Below are 13,066 nucleotides of genomic sequence, written 5' to 3' on the forward strand. Positions count from 1 at the left end.
TGCAATTTAATTACACAATTTAGCAACTCTCTTCACTCTTTGGTTTCTTACTCTTATTGTAAGCATATGAATGAAAAATACTGCAAGCCATATCAGTAAACAAAGAATGCTGAAGCCATCAGGTCATCAGCCACTGCCACCACCCCCAACAGTGAGCTCAGGGTACAGACAAGCAGGCAGCCTGGCCTCTGCAGCCACCCCCAGTGCTGCCCCCTGAGGGGACCCAGACTGTGAAAGGATAGGATACTGGCCCTAGATAGCTAGGTGATTGTCAAAGGGATGATTTCAATGAGCCCAGACGTTTGCTCCTTCCCATCCACAGAAAAGCACTAAATTCGTTAACTTGAGATGCCTGGTTTTCTTTAATAGTAATCTTTAATGTTCTGACTTCCTGGGGGGGTTGTTGTAAAGCTCCTATATATCCTGGCTCCTCCCCGACCTCTTCGGACCAGTCCCTCAGAGCCATCTGGGAGGCTGTCATCCTGGGCTCAAAGGGGGTTGAGTCCTCAGAAATGTCCAACTCTCAGCTTTTAGGTTGTGCATTTATTTCAGTCAACAAGTATTATTTTATATAAATATAATACATAGAAATGTACTGATGTGGATGGACAGAGAAAGAAGACATTAGGCTTTAATTTACCAATAATTTTTTTCTCATATAAAATACTATATATATAATACACAATAATTTATGATTTAGTAAATACTTATTAGAAAAGGCTATTCTTAGTTTTTATTACCAGATACCCCTAGGAACTATTACCAGAGAGTGGGTTCTTATCTCCTCACAGAAAGAACTGAGATGAGACGTGGAGATCAAAAACATAAAATGAGGCTTTATTAAGTAATAGGATGCTCTCAACGGGGGAACAGGCAGCCTCAGGTGAGTGCTGCTCTGAGTTTCTTTGGCAAGCTAGTTACATAAGGTGCAAATAATAAATCATTGCAGGGGGGAGTTGCGGTCCTATTCCCTGATTTTCATCCTATCTTCACCTTCCTGGGGGAGGAGGGATTTTTGTCCTTATTTAGTCTTGATCAGAAGTGTCATGGTCTCAGTATGTTAATAGGTACTTCTTATCTGCAAGGCTAATTTTATTGTAATGAGGGCATAGTTAGCAAAAGGTTACATTCCTGCCTTTTCCCGCTTTTCTTTGTCTGCCTCCAGGACAGGACACTTGTCACCCCAAAGTGTGTGAGTTCCTATCAGTCCAGAGGTTCCAGCTTTTCTCTGTCTGCCGAAGGACCCCCATTGCTCACAAGGTTTAGGATTTCTTGCCATTTGGCCTGTACCCCCCTTTCTCTGCTCATAGCTAGCTATCTGCCTGGTCCAACATACCCATACAGTGAGTGGAGTGACTTAGAATTCAAAGTGACTCTTTCCAAATCAACAGTTTTAGAGGGAATAAGTCAACTGCAATCAATGACAATGGAAAACCCAGGATTCACAGACGTACAACCGTAATCCACTCTTACAGGTTTACAGAGGCAAAATGCCAAGTCACGTTCCTGCTTCCAGAGAAACCTCTTCACACGTTATAGTATAATTTTATAGTTCCATTTCTCTTTCAGGACTTCAACGATACTCATTTAACATAATTTTACCTGAAAAATAAATAATATCTGTATATAAATTTGGAAGTGAAGGAGTTTTATACCTGAGTGTGATTTGCTTTTAGTCTTGCTAGACACTGAAAATTTGTATCTCCCAAAATTTATATGTTGAGACCTAGTCCCGAGTGTGATACTGTCTGGAGGTGGGGTCTTTGGGAGGCGATTAGATTGTGCAGGTGGAGCCCTCGTGAATGAGGTTAGTGCCCTTATAAATGAGACCTCAGAGAGATCCCTCCCCTCTTCTGCCACGTGGAAAGTCAGTGAAAAGACATCCATGAGTCAGGAGGCAGGCCCTCACCAGCCAGACTCTGACAGCTCCGTAATCCTGGAATTGCCTGCCTCCAGTACTGTGAGAAACAGATGTTTGTTGTTTATAAACTGCACAGTTTATGATTTTTTTGTTATAGCATCCCAAACAAAGACAGGTTCTCAAAGATGACTACGTAGGCCTCTTTCAGTGGTGCCTGCGGAGAACACAGCGCGGGGAAAGAGCTGTCAAGTACCGCTAACATCTGAATATGCTGGAAACTGGGACACCCTAAGCTATTTAATTCTCTTGTTTTGGTAAATTATTCATGTTTCTGATTTTTCCTCCTTTTTAGCAGGTATTTATAATGTGCACAGGTATGTCTGTGGGACATCTGTATCCTGAGATATAAATATGATATCCCATCCAGATATGTGTATACATATAAAACACATACACACATATATACATGCTTACATTAATGGGATACATATTAGTTTAATTTTAGATGAGAATTTAAAAAGACGTCTCAAAAGAACACTGTAAAATATTCCAAAATCAGGGTTAGAACTATGTTGATGGAAACATAAATGTAAAGCAAATATATCAATATATCAATGTATATCAATGTATCAATAAAATTTTACACTCAAACTTCAGCTCATAGATTTATGATGGCAATAGGCTTACAGTGAATACTGACTACATTTTAAAGCATCTGCGTTGCGCTCTTTAAAATGTATTATGTTTAATGTTATAGAACATGTATTTTCAAATAGAAGTCACATCCCTCTCATCTATGAAGGTTTCATATGGTTGAAGAAGACAGTCCAAGTAGCAACCTTTGAATTTGATCTGCTAATAGAAGAATCTCTTTTTAGCTTTCTTTATGTTTTCAATTAGAACTCTTTTTACTTTAAAAATTCTTCATATTTAAGATTTATTTATAAAAGCTAATGATTCCTTGAATATGTGTGAGCACATGTGACTGTCCTTTATGATCGCATTACGGCATTCTGTTGATTCTTACTCTGTATTTGGCTTTATTCCTTTGATAAGTAGGTAAGTTTAAAAAGCTAAAGCTCTAACCTGTTCTTAGAAATAATGATCAGTACACATATGTAAACTAAAAAATGTGCAGTATACTGTATATATTCATTTAGATGCAATATAATGTGTATGTGCAGTCAAACTGTAATAATTCCAGCTAATAAAACTGAAAAAGGGAAAAAGAGGCACAAAATGATCTGAGGGTGGAAGTTCCAGCCCTCTGACACTGAGAGGTCACTGAGTGGACATTCAGGCAGGCCCACGTGGAAGATCCGTGGTCCGATCCAGTCGTCACTGGCTCAGTTCTAACTAGACACAGCTGACTCCCAGTTCCTGGAAAACAACTCCGGGAAACATCTGACTGTTTAGGCCATGTGCTGCTTGGAGCACAAGGGAGGCTTTGTTGTAGCTGTTGGTTTTGTTTTGTTCTTTTATGGGTGCTTGGAGTTTATCTTCTACTTGGTGCAAGGTAAGGCGCAGGGTTATGGGGTGTCAGGAAGGCTCTCGAGTAGCTTGGGTAGTAAAGAATGGGGTTCTCTCAACTTCCCTTTTGGTGTTTTGCCGTTCTGATATTAAAGAATCAATTGTGTCCTCTGAAAAACTTAAAAACCTAGTGATGTAATTCTAAACACTAATAATGTTATTTTTAAAGTGATTATTTTAAAACATAATTGTGATAAACTACAGTGTGTAGATTATTTAAAAATCTATCAGACTGGAGAGCTAACAAAAGAAAACCTCAAAAAAAAATCATGAAATTTTGAAGAAGTAGAAACCCTACATAACTTAGGAAAATAATTTTGCTCAGTTCTGTTGTGAACCTGAAACTGCTCTAAAAGAATAAAGTCTATTAAAAATAAATAAAAATAATTTAGGAAAATAATATTATGTCAACAACACATATAGAATAGACCATAATTTCTGGAATCTCTTATTTTCCTTCCTAGAACAGACATAGTGTTTGCCAAGGTACTGACATAATTAATTAATTAGGTGATAGCAAATATTAAAAAGCCTGAAGTTATTTAAAATTCAAGTAGCATATTATTCTGAATACAATGCAATAGTTGGCTTAATTTGAAACATTTCAGTTTTTGCAGAAGCCTCTAGCATTTGCAGACAGAATTTTATCTTTTTTTGATCTTTTACTTTGATTCCTTTTGTTCATTTGCAGATATGGGCTGATTTAATTTCTCTTTATTACTGAGATTTGTCTGCATCTGTCATTATGTTATTCAAAACAGTGTATGATGTGTTGGAAAATATACATATTGAAAATATGAAAAAACATAAAATATTGATAGTGGCTGTATAAATTTGGAGAGGGAAAAACTGAGATTTAGACCCTGCTTTATAGAGCAGCTTTTAAAACACAAATACATTAAACTTGTTTCTAAATAAATTCACACTCTTTAACTCTCTGGGGTGTCTCCCATTTGGCCAATAATATCTATCCAAAAATTTTAAAATATATAAAACTTGTAATACTTCCAAAACATCCAGTAATTTATGGTGAGATATTTGTAAATATATGTTTGATATTTTCAAGATGTTCCTGTATTTTTAAACAACTGAAAAGAATTATTTGTGACTATTAGAAAAGACCCATTTTCATTATTGATTCTCTTATTTATTATGAAATTACTTTCTTGTTTTCCAACATAATTTATTGTTTGATTGGCCTAAAAATGGTTATGTAATTAAAATAATATTATTACCATTTGATATTTATTCTATGTCACTGTCACTGAGGTCTATTTCAAACAGGCTAACTTAGGGTGATTTACAGCAATTTGTCTTCTGCATAGCACCATGTCTATTCTGAAAGAGGTTCAAGGAGGACTAGAAAAGTTGGTCAAATACTATGTCTATATTTGGAAACACAATCATCAGACCTAATTAACAACAAAAAATATATATGACAGCAGTTGTCTCTCAACATGTAACATATGTTTCACAGGCCTTAGAGCAATCCTGAGTTGAACAGGAAGTTCTAATAGGTAAAAAGCTACAATTTTATTTTAAGAAAGGTATGAACTGTATTCTTTATTCTTTTCCTTTTCCTCATTATCATATCTCCTTTCTCTTTTCTTTTGAGTTGACAGGATGATCAGACCCCACAAGGTACTTTCTCTGATGTCCCTAAATTTATGGATGCTAAGACAACAGGGCTGCACATTATTTTCAGGTTTCTAGACCTCTGTGGCATTTCTCTCCAGCTGACCATGTTCTCCTGAGGTTATATAAGCAAAACAAAAATAAATCAAAGAACAATATAAAAAGACTAAGGTGGCAGTACTAAACACTGTTTAATTAATTTTGAAGGTTTTTTTTGTTTGTTTTTAACACTTTAGAGATGTTATTCTATTATTGGTCCAGGTTAAGAAAAAAGTGTCAACTGACTGAACCTTGCCAAGTTATAAAACATTGCTTGGAAAATATTGTTTCATTCTCCAGTTGGTCTAATTCCTTCTTCTTCTTTTTTCTTTTAGACTTTTAGGTAAGACTTTCATTAAAGTGCTTCAGAAATTGAGATAAACTCTTGACTATTTCTTTCAGTAATCTAATAAAAGTGACTTAATTGGTCATTATTATATTGGGTATTGAGGAAAGAGCAGAGAAGAAACTCATGGTTATTTAACAAATGTGTACAATTTATTAGATACCTCATTGCAAAAAATACCGGTACCTAATTTCAAGGGATATCTGCACACCAGCCCTTAGAGAATGAAACGTCCCTCTTTAGTACAAATGTGATTATAATCAAAAGTCACATTTCCATGTTTGTAAATTTGAGTGAAATTCTTGTCACTTTTTTTCAAAACATGATGCAGTTTTTTCAAATACAATATTTATACCATTGTATGAAAATATGGAAATTCTGCCTCTAGCCAAGATGAGTAATAGAGATTAGGTTTACTCTCCCTCCTGAAAATACCAAAAAGAACCCAGAAAATATATGAAACCATGGTATTTGACACTAAAAACAGCAATGATGGACAGTGACCTTGAGATATGAGAAACAAATGAGGTAAGCCTCTCTGTTGCCTCAGCTTACTTCAGGCCATAGCGTAGCGAGTATGCGCACAAGTGGAACCTAACGCTTAGTGCAAAAGTTATCTAAATACAGATCATAGATCTAAATATAAAATGTAAAGCTATAAACTTAGAGTAAAAAATAGGAGAGTATATTCATGATCTTGGGTTATCCGAATAGCCATGACACCAAATATCTGATTCCTAAAAGAAAAAAATGATACATTGAATTTCATCAAAATTAAAGTTTCCTCTGTGAAAGTCACTGCTAAAGAATAAAAAACAAACACTCTAAAAAAACCAACAGCAAACTGAGCAAAAGGGGGATATAGCTACGAAACACGTTCAAGATAGGATTTACATTCTATAACTGTAATTACCAAAAATCAACAAGAAGAAAACAAACGACCTAATCTGTGCAAAGACATTTTACCAAAGAGAATACAGATGGCAAATAAGTATATAAAATATATATTCAGCCTCAGTGGCCAAAAAGGAAATCCAAACTGAAATTTTGACTTGATACCACAATATACCCATGAATATTTTAGCAAATTGAATCCAACAATATATTAAAAGGCTAATACATCATGACCTAGTGGAATGTCAATTTAAGATTGCTTACACATTTTAAAATAAATCCTTGTAACAACAAATTAAACAGAAATATGGTTATCTCAACAGACACAGAAAAATTTACAAAATCCAGTATCTATTCGTGATAAAAATTCTCACAAACTAGGAATGGAAATGAACATCCTTTACCTGCTAACAGGCATCATACTGTTACCGTGTCCAAACTCAGTTCTGCTCACTGCACAACAGGCCAATAAATCGGGAGAGGAGGTGTTAGGACAAGGAATAGCGAGTTTATTCAGAAACCCGGCAGACCGAGAGGATGGCAGACTCATGTCTTGGAGAACCATCCTGCTCCAGTCAGAACACAGGCTCCTTTTACACAAAATAATAGGGGAGGAGGTGTGGTTGGTTCCTGCAAACTTCTTGCTGCAGGAATTCTCTGTTCTTGCAGCCGTCCACCTGGGCCAGGTCATGGTGTCCCTGTAAACCCCCAACAAAACAAATTTATTTTCTCTTCTGCAACTTTCTATCTTTATACGAATGGAAAATTGTTAATATCCTTAAAGGTCAGAGCCTTGAGAATAGGTTCTCCTGTGTATTTCAGGCTAAAGGCAACATTGTTTCACAAAAGGTGCAGAGCCACAAGACTAAGCCTGGAAAACAGGGCACAGGGTTAAAACTTAAAGGAACAGATCCAATATAAAGTCAGATTTGTTCTCCTCTATTACAATACTTAACGGTAATAGACTAAAAGTTTTCTCTCTAAGATTGGGGAAAAGATAAGAATATCTTTTTCTTTACTTTTCTTCAAACTGTACTAGATACTCTATGCAAGTAAACATAGAAATGGGGGGGGCGGGGAAAGCATCCAGATTGAAAAGGAAAAAGTGAAACCATATTAGTTTGTCTGTGGCATGACTATCTAAATAAAAAATGTAATGGAATCTTCAAGAAATAGAACTCATAAGTAAATTTACAAAAGGTTGCAGAATATAAAAACAATATTGATTATGTATTTCCATATACTAGCAATGAACAATCAGAAAGTAAAACTACAAAAGTACCATTCCCAGTAGCATTAAAATGTATAAAATATTTAGAAATAAATCTGATAAATATGTTAAGGACCTGTTCACTGAAATCTGTACAAACATTCTGAGAAAAAAAGGTTTTAAAGTCCTAAATTAATGGATATGTATACCATGTTAATAGTTTGGAAGGCTTAAATATTGTTAAGATGTCATTTATCCCCAAATTTATCTATAGAATCAAGTTAATCCCATGTAAAATCTCATAAACTATTGGCAAAAATGTAGAGAAACTGAAACTCTCGTAGACTGTTGGTGGAAATGTTAAATAGTGTAATCAATTTGGAAAACAACTTCTTTCAGTAAGCCAATTCCATAAAAAGTTAATCATATATTTTTCATACGATTCAGTTATTCCACTCCTTGGATTAAGTAAGCAAAGGAAAGCAAATGCATATGTGTATACAATAACTTGCATACAAATGTTCATAGCAGATTTATTTACATCACCACACAGTGAAAACAGGCAAAATGACTATCAACATGTGAATGGATGAACATGCTGTGGTGAATCCTGATAACGGAATACTGTACAATAATTTTTTAAAATGAATTATTGATGTATGCAAGAACAATAAATACTGCTAACTAGAAACTGGGCAAAAAAGGGAACATGCTATATGATCCCTTAATATACAAAATTCTAAAAAATACACCTAATCTATAGTGAAGTGACACAAAGTAAATTAGCAGTTGCCTAGAGATACAGGGAGGAGATTGAATAGAAAGTGAGGGCCTCAAGGGAAGGTTACAAAATGGCATGAGAAAATTCTAGGGGTGATGGATACAAAGATGTTCATTGTGGGAATAATTTTGTAGGAGAATACAAAAATCAAAATTACTAAATTGCACACTTTAAACATGTTAATGTATAATAGTTATTTATGTATCAGTTATTTATCAATAAAGCTGCTAAATTTTCAAAATGAAAGTATAAAGAAGTGAGAAAAATATATAGAAATTCAAAGCTGAATGATAAACTGTCTGTAAATAATAATGTACATATGCTATTTTGTTCTAATTCTTTCTACAATTATAATTTTTTACGTAATTTAGTGTGGACTCTCACGTAGTTTTTTAAATTCAAGGGAAAAACACATTTTTGTGTGTGAAAAATTTGAAAACACCACATTCCTTAAAATGCCTTTTTCCACAGTTACAGGTGTTCAAAACTAATCTATTGAGTGAATAAATAAGATCAAGAGGCTGAAAATCATAAGATTCAGTTTCAGATACCAGTTCTAACACCAGGTGATTTATGCCAATTCTGAGAATATACATAAGTTCTTAATGGAAGCCTATAGTTTTTGAAAAAATAAGATAATTGTATTAAAATAGCATCATTCAAACTATAGATTCCAATTTATTAGTAGGTTGTGAAATCAACTTATGTAGCCAGGGGTGGTGTGAAAAACGTAACAGTAGAATAAATATCAGTGCATTACTCATGAAATAGGTACTTATTGTTCCATGAAGCTCTAATTTCAGTTATCAATATAAATGCATCTATATACTGAGATGCAATATAATATATAAAGTTAATCATAGTTTAAAGGTTGAAAAGCTTGAAACCTAAATAATTTGGGGCCCCCACTTACACTTCTAAATAATTGTGGTCTGATAAAATTTTTTAAACAATAGGATATACGATAAGATGATTCACATGAACTTTTCTAGCTCATTATTACTCATGCTAGAAAATTAGTCAGAATTATCCTTTTTTTTGAAATACATAATGCTTGAGAAAATACTCTTTACCCAGATAATAGTATTTCCTGATAGTCTTCTGAGCAATGACTCAGAGACTAACTGAAAAATGCTGAAAAGGATACCAGAGGATGATAAAAAGATCTCAAAAGCAGCTTTGTTTTATAACTAAAATTGTGTCATCCACCTTAGAGAGATTTTTCCAGTGTACTTAATTTTAACCCTTTAACAAGATTCTCAATCTGAAAAGGATATATGCAGATTCAATGAATAAAACTGACCAAATGTTCCTGCTTTTCTATATAATTTCTTCTGAAAAAGTAATAAATCCTCATTATAAATTAAAAAAAATTGAAACTGAGAATAAAATAAGCCCAGTGAGTTAAATTTTACAAATATATAATTATTGTTTTAAAAACTGTAAAGTTAACATTTAAAAAATTAGAATAAAAAAGTATAGACAGCATTAAAAAGAAAAAAATTCTAAAACCATTAGACAACTCGTAAGAATAAACTTTAATAAATTCATTATGTTGAGGGTAGCAAATCCCTACTTCTCCTTAAGCAATGATTCAAATATTTATGCCCCTGCACTGGCAGGCTCCCACTTTTGGCACGATAAAGCACCTCCAAGATCATGGAGCTATGTTTGTTAGGTTGAATCAAAACAGTACAAATATAAGCAAAGAGTGTGTTGGTGGCAACTCAATACTTAGGGCTGCTTAGAAAAATATGTGAAGAGAAGGTAGAGGCTGTAGTGAGGGAATGTGAGAAACGGATGGACCTAACTGTCATCTGAAGACAGTGCTGAGAGGACCGATCCATAGATGAAGGCCAGGCCTCAGTGCATCTCTCTCTGGTGGATCACAGGCGCAAACAGAAAGGCCAGATGCTGACTCTCACGTCCCCATGAGAATTAGGGAGAAGCTGCAAGAAGAAAGTGGAGTGGAATTTCAGATTGCCGGGACTGCCATGCTGTCACTAGAGGAAGACAAGAATAAGATAATCTGAACAGTGACAGCCGGATTAGTGGCTATTAGGTCCACTGAGCTGCCGCATTTCAGGACACAGGATTTCTCCCAAGAGTCAGACAAGGCTCACCCATAAGACTCAGGAGTGCAGATCATTCTCACTCTGCCAACCACCCTCTGGGGGCGTTCACAGGGGCCTGAGGTTTTGGTGGGCAGGACCCATGGGCTGTGGAGCATCCTTTCACTCTGCAGTATATTCCCCACTGCCCTCTCCTTTGTAGAGGGGGCCTGGCCTTAGGGATATGCTATTATTCACCCTCTGGGATCTTAAACTGTACCTAGATGCAAGTCACGTGCACAGAAAAAAACACAAGTGCCAACTCTCACAAGCTGAACAGAAGAGCTTTTTCTCTCCCCCGGAACAGACCATGGCCAAAGATAAACAACACTAGAAATAAAGAACTCAGTGGGCAGCTAGGGAAGTACTCAAAATCAGTGTAGAAACAGCCGTCTATGACAGTGTAAATTAATTTTATAATTATATACTTAAATGGAATATATTTATATGAAATATGGAATGTGACTATATTGAATAATGGGTAAGAGAATAGAGTTTGGAGTCAAACAGATGTAGGTTCCAGTTCTACTTTTTTTTTTACTTATTAACTTGGTAACTCGTGATATTGCTTAATTATGTAAAAAAAAAACTCACAGTATTCCTTCAAGGATTTAATAGAATAATGTATATGAAAATAATTTGTAAGAAGTTTCATTGTAGGGGCTGGCTGAATGGAAACTTCAACTGCTTTATATATGCCAGAACCTATGATTGCTGACACTAAATAATTAATTTGATTTAATATCATATGTAAAACCAAAATAAGTAGATTGGTACCAGTTCAATGGTGCCGCAGATGTTGCCATTCAGACACAGTCTAAAAATGAATCTGAATTAGCCTCCATGGGGAGGGGGGTTAAAATATGCTGCAGTGCATAAAAGTATCCTTGTATCAGATTTATTCCTAAGTATTTTATTTTTTGGATGCAATTATAAAAGGGATTGTGTCTTTACTTTCTTTTTCTGATATTTCTTTGTTAGTGTAAAGAAATGCAATTGATTTCTGTATGTTAAGCTTGTATCCTGCTACCTTGCTGAATTCATTTATGTATTAGCTCTAGTAGTTTTTGAGTGAAGGTTTTAGGGTTTTCTATATATAGTATCATGTAATTCACATGTAGCATCAATTTTAACTCTTCTCTTCAATTTGGATCCCTTTTATTTCTTTTTCTTGTCTAATTGCTATGGCTAGGACTTCCAATACTTTACTGAATAGAAGTGGTGAGAGTGGGCATCCTTGTCTTGTTCCAGATGTTAGCAGGAAGGCTTTCTACTTTTCACCCCTGAGTATTATGCTGACTGTAGGCTTGCCATAAATAACTTTTATTGTGTTGAGATATGTTCCCTCTATACACAATTCTGTTTGTTGTGTATGGAAAAACTATTTTAAGTATACAATATTGGAAAGTCAAACTGTTGTAAATGGAAGATAAAACAATGTGAAATATTGACCATTATTAATAATAATTAATAAATAATAATTGATAAATATTAATCTCTTTAAAAATAAATAAATGAAATTAAAGGCAAATGAGTAATGTCATATATGTATTAGTTCATATGCATGTTAGTTAATATACAAAATATACTCCAAACAACACCAAAGATTTCTTTCAAATCGTTAAGAATTTATGAATACTCAAAAGAGATATTGTCAATGTGCATCAGTAGTTAATCCATGGAAAATGCAAATAGCCAATTAAGTTATAAAACATCCAGCCTCAGTAGTAATCAAAGAAAATTCATCATAGTCAAAATGAGCTTTTATTTTTGTTCTTCAAATTGTCAGAGATTAAAATTTTAATATCTAGCTTCTGTAAGAATTAGGGAAAATGAGCATTCTATGTATGGCTGATAAGAATATAAATTTGCTGAGCAATTTGGAATAATATAACTTTATTTCTATCCCCATTTCTATCTATGGATATATATTTAGGGATAAATATGTTCATACTCTTTGACTCAATATTTCTCCTTTTTAGAATAAGCGGTAGGAAATTACCTGAGATGTAAAGAAGTAATTATTGGAAAAAAGACCACATCATAATATTTGTAAAACATCAATAATTAAAGTCAATCTAAATGTCTAATACCAGCATCATAATTTATAATATTTCTAGACAAAGGAATATTCATTAAAATAACAATTTCAAATAAACTTAAGAATTCCAAACAAGACAAATTGTTCATGTCATTATATTATATAATGATTTTAAGATAGTGTGTTTTATATATACTAAGATAATAATTTTATAAACTTTCTAAAATAAGTACTTATTTAAAGTTGCAGTACTTAAGACAGAGAACCACTATTATAAAAGTATCTTGCAAAACTCATCCTACTGTTGTTAATATTAACAACTTTCCTGCTCTTTGTAACTTCTGGGAAGGATCTCTGACCCTCTGCATAGTTTCCACTCAATTAATTATACTATTTCCTCACTAGTACAAGAGAAAGTGTTTGGTGGACAGATAATGGATTACACTTTGAAAAATACTGCTTTCTAGAACTAAAAGGTGCCTGTATATCCAGTGAATTCCAGGCCATAAAACAGAGAGAAAGCTGTTAGTTGTGCCCAGTTTAGAACTGGTTTCTGAACAATGAATAAATGAGCTCAAGAGCAAACTTTTCAATATGGCCTCCAGTTGAAGTATGCTT

At 34.2% G+C, this 13,066-nt stretch overlaps 1 long non-coding RNA gene across 1 annotated transcript; it reads right to left on the reverse strand.

Moving 5' to 3' along the window:
• Window positions 1-295: 295 nt before the first annotated feature.
• Window positions 296-6,623, reverse strand: LOC116666284. The gene is made up of 3 exons (XR_004323046.1): window positions 5,561-6,623; window positions 3,452-3,455; window positions 296-308 (listed from the first exon to the last, which is right to left on the reverse strand). It is a non-coding gene; the product is annotated as an uncharacterized LOC116666284 (long non-coding RNA).
• Window positions 6,624-13,066: the final 6,443 nt, after the last annotated feature.

The sequence above is a fragment of the Camelus ferus genome, chromosome 10 (genome assembly GCF_009834535.1).
Source record: "Camelus ferus isolate YT-003-E chromosome 10, BCGSAC_Cfer_1.0, whole genome shotgun sequence".
NCBI classification, from domain to species: domain Eukaryota; kingdom Metazoa; phylum Chordata; class Mammalia; order Artiodactyla; family Camelidae; genus Camelus; species Camelus ferus.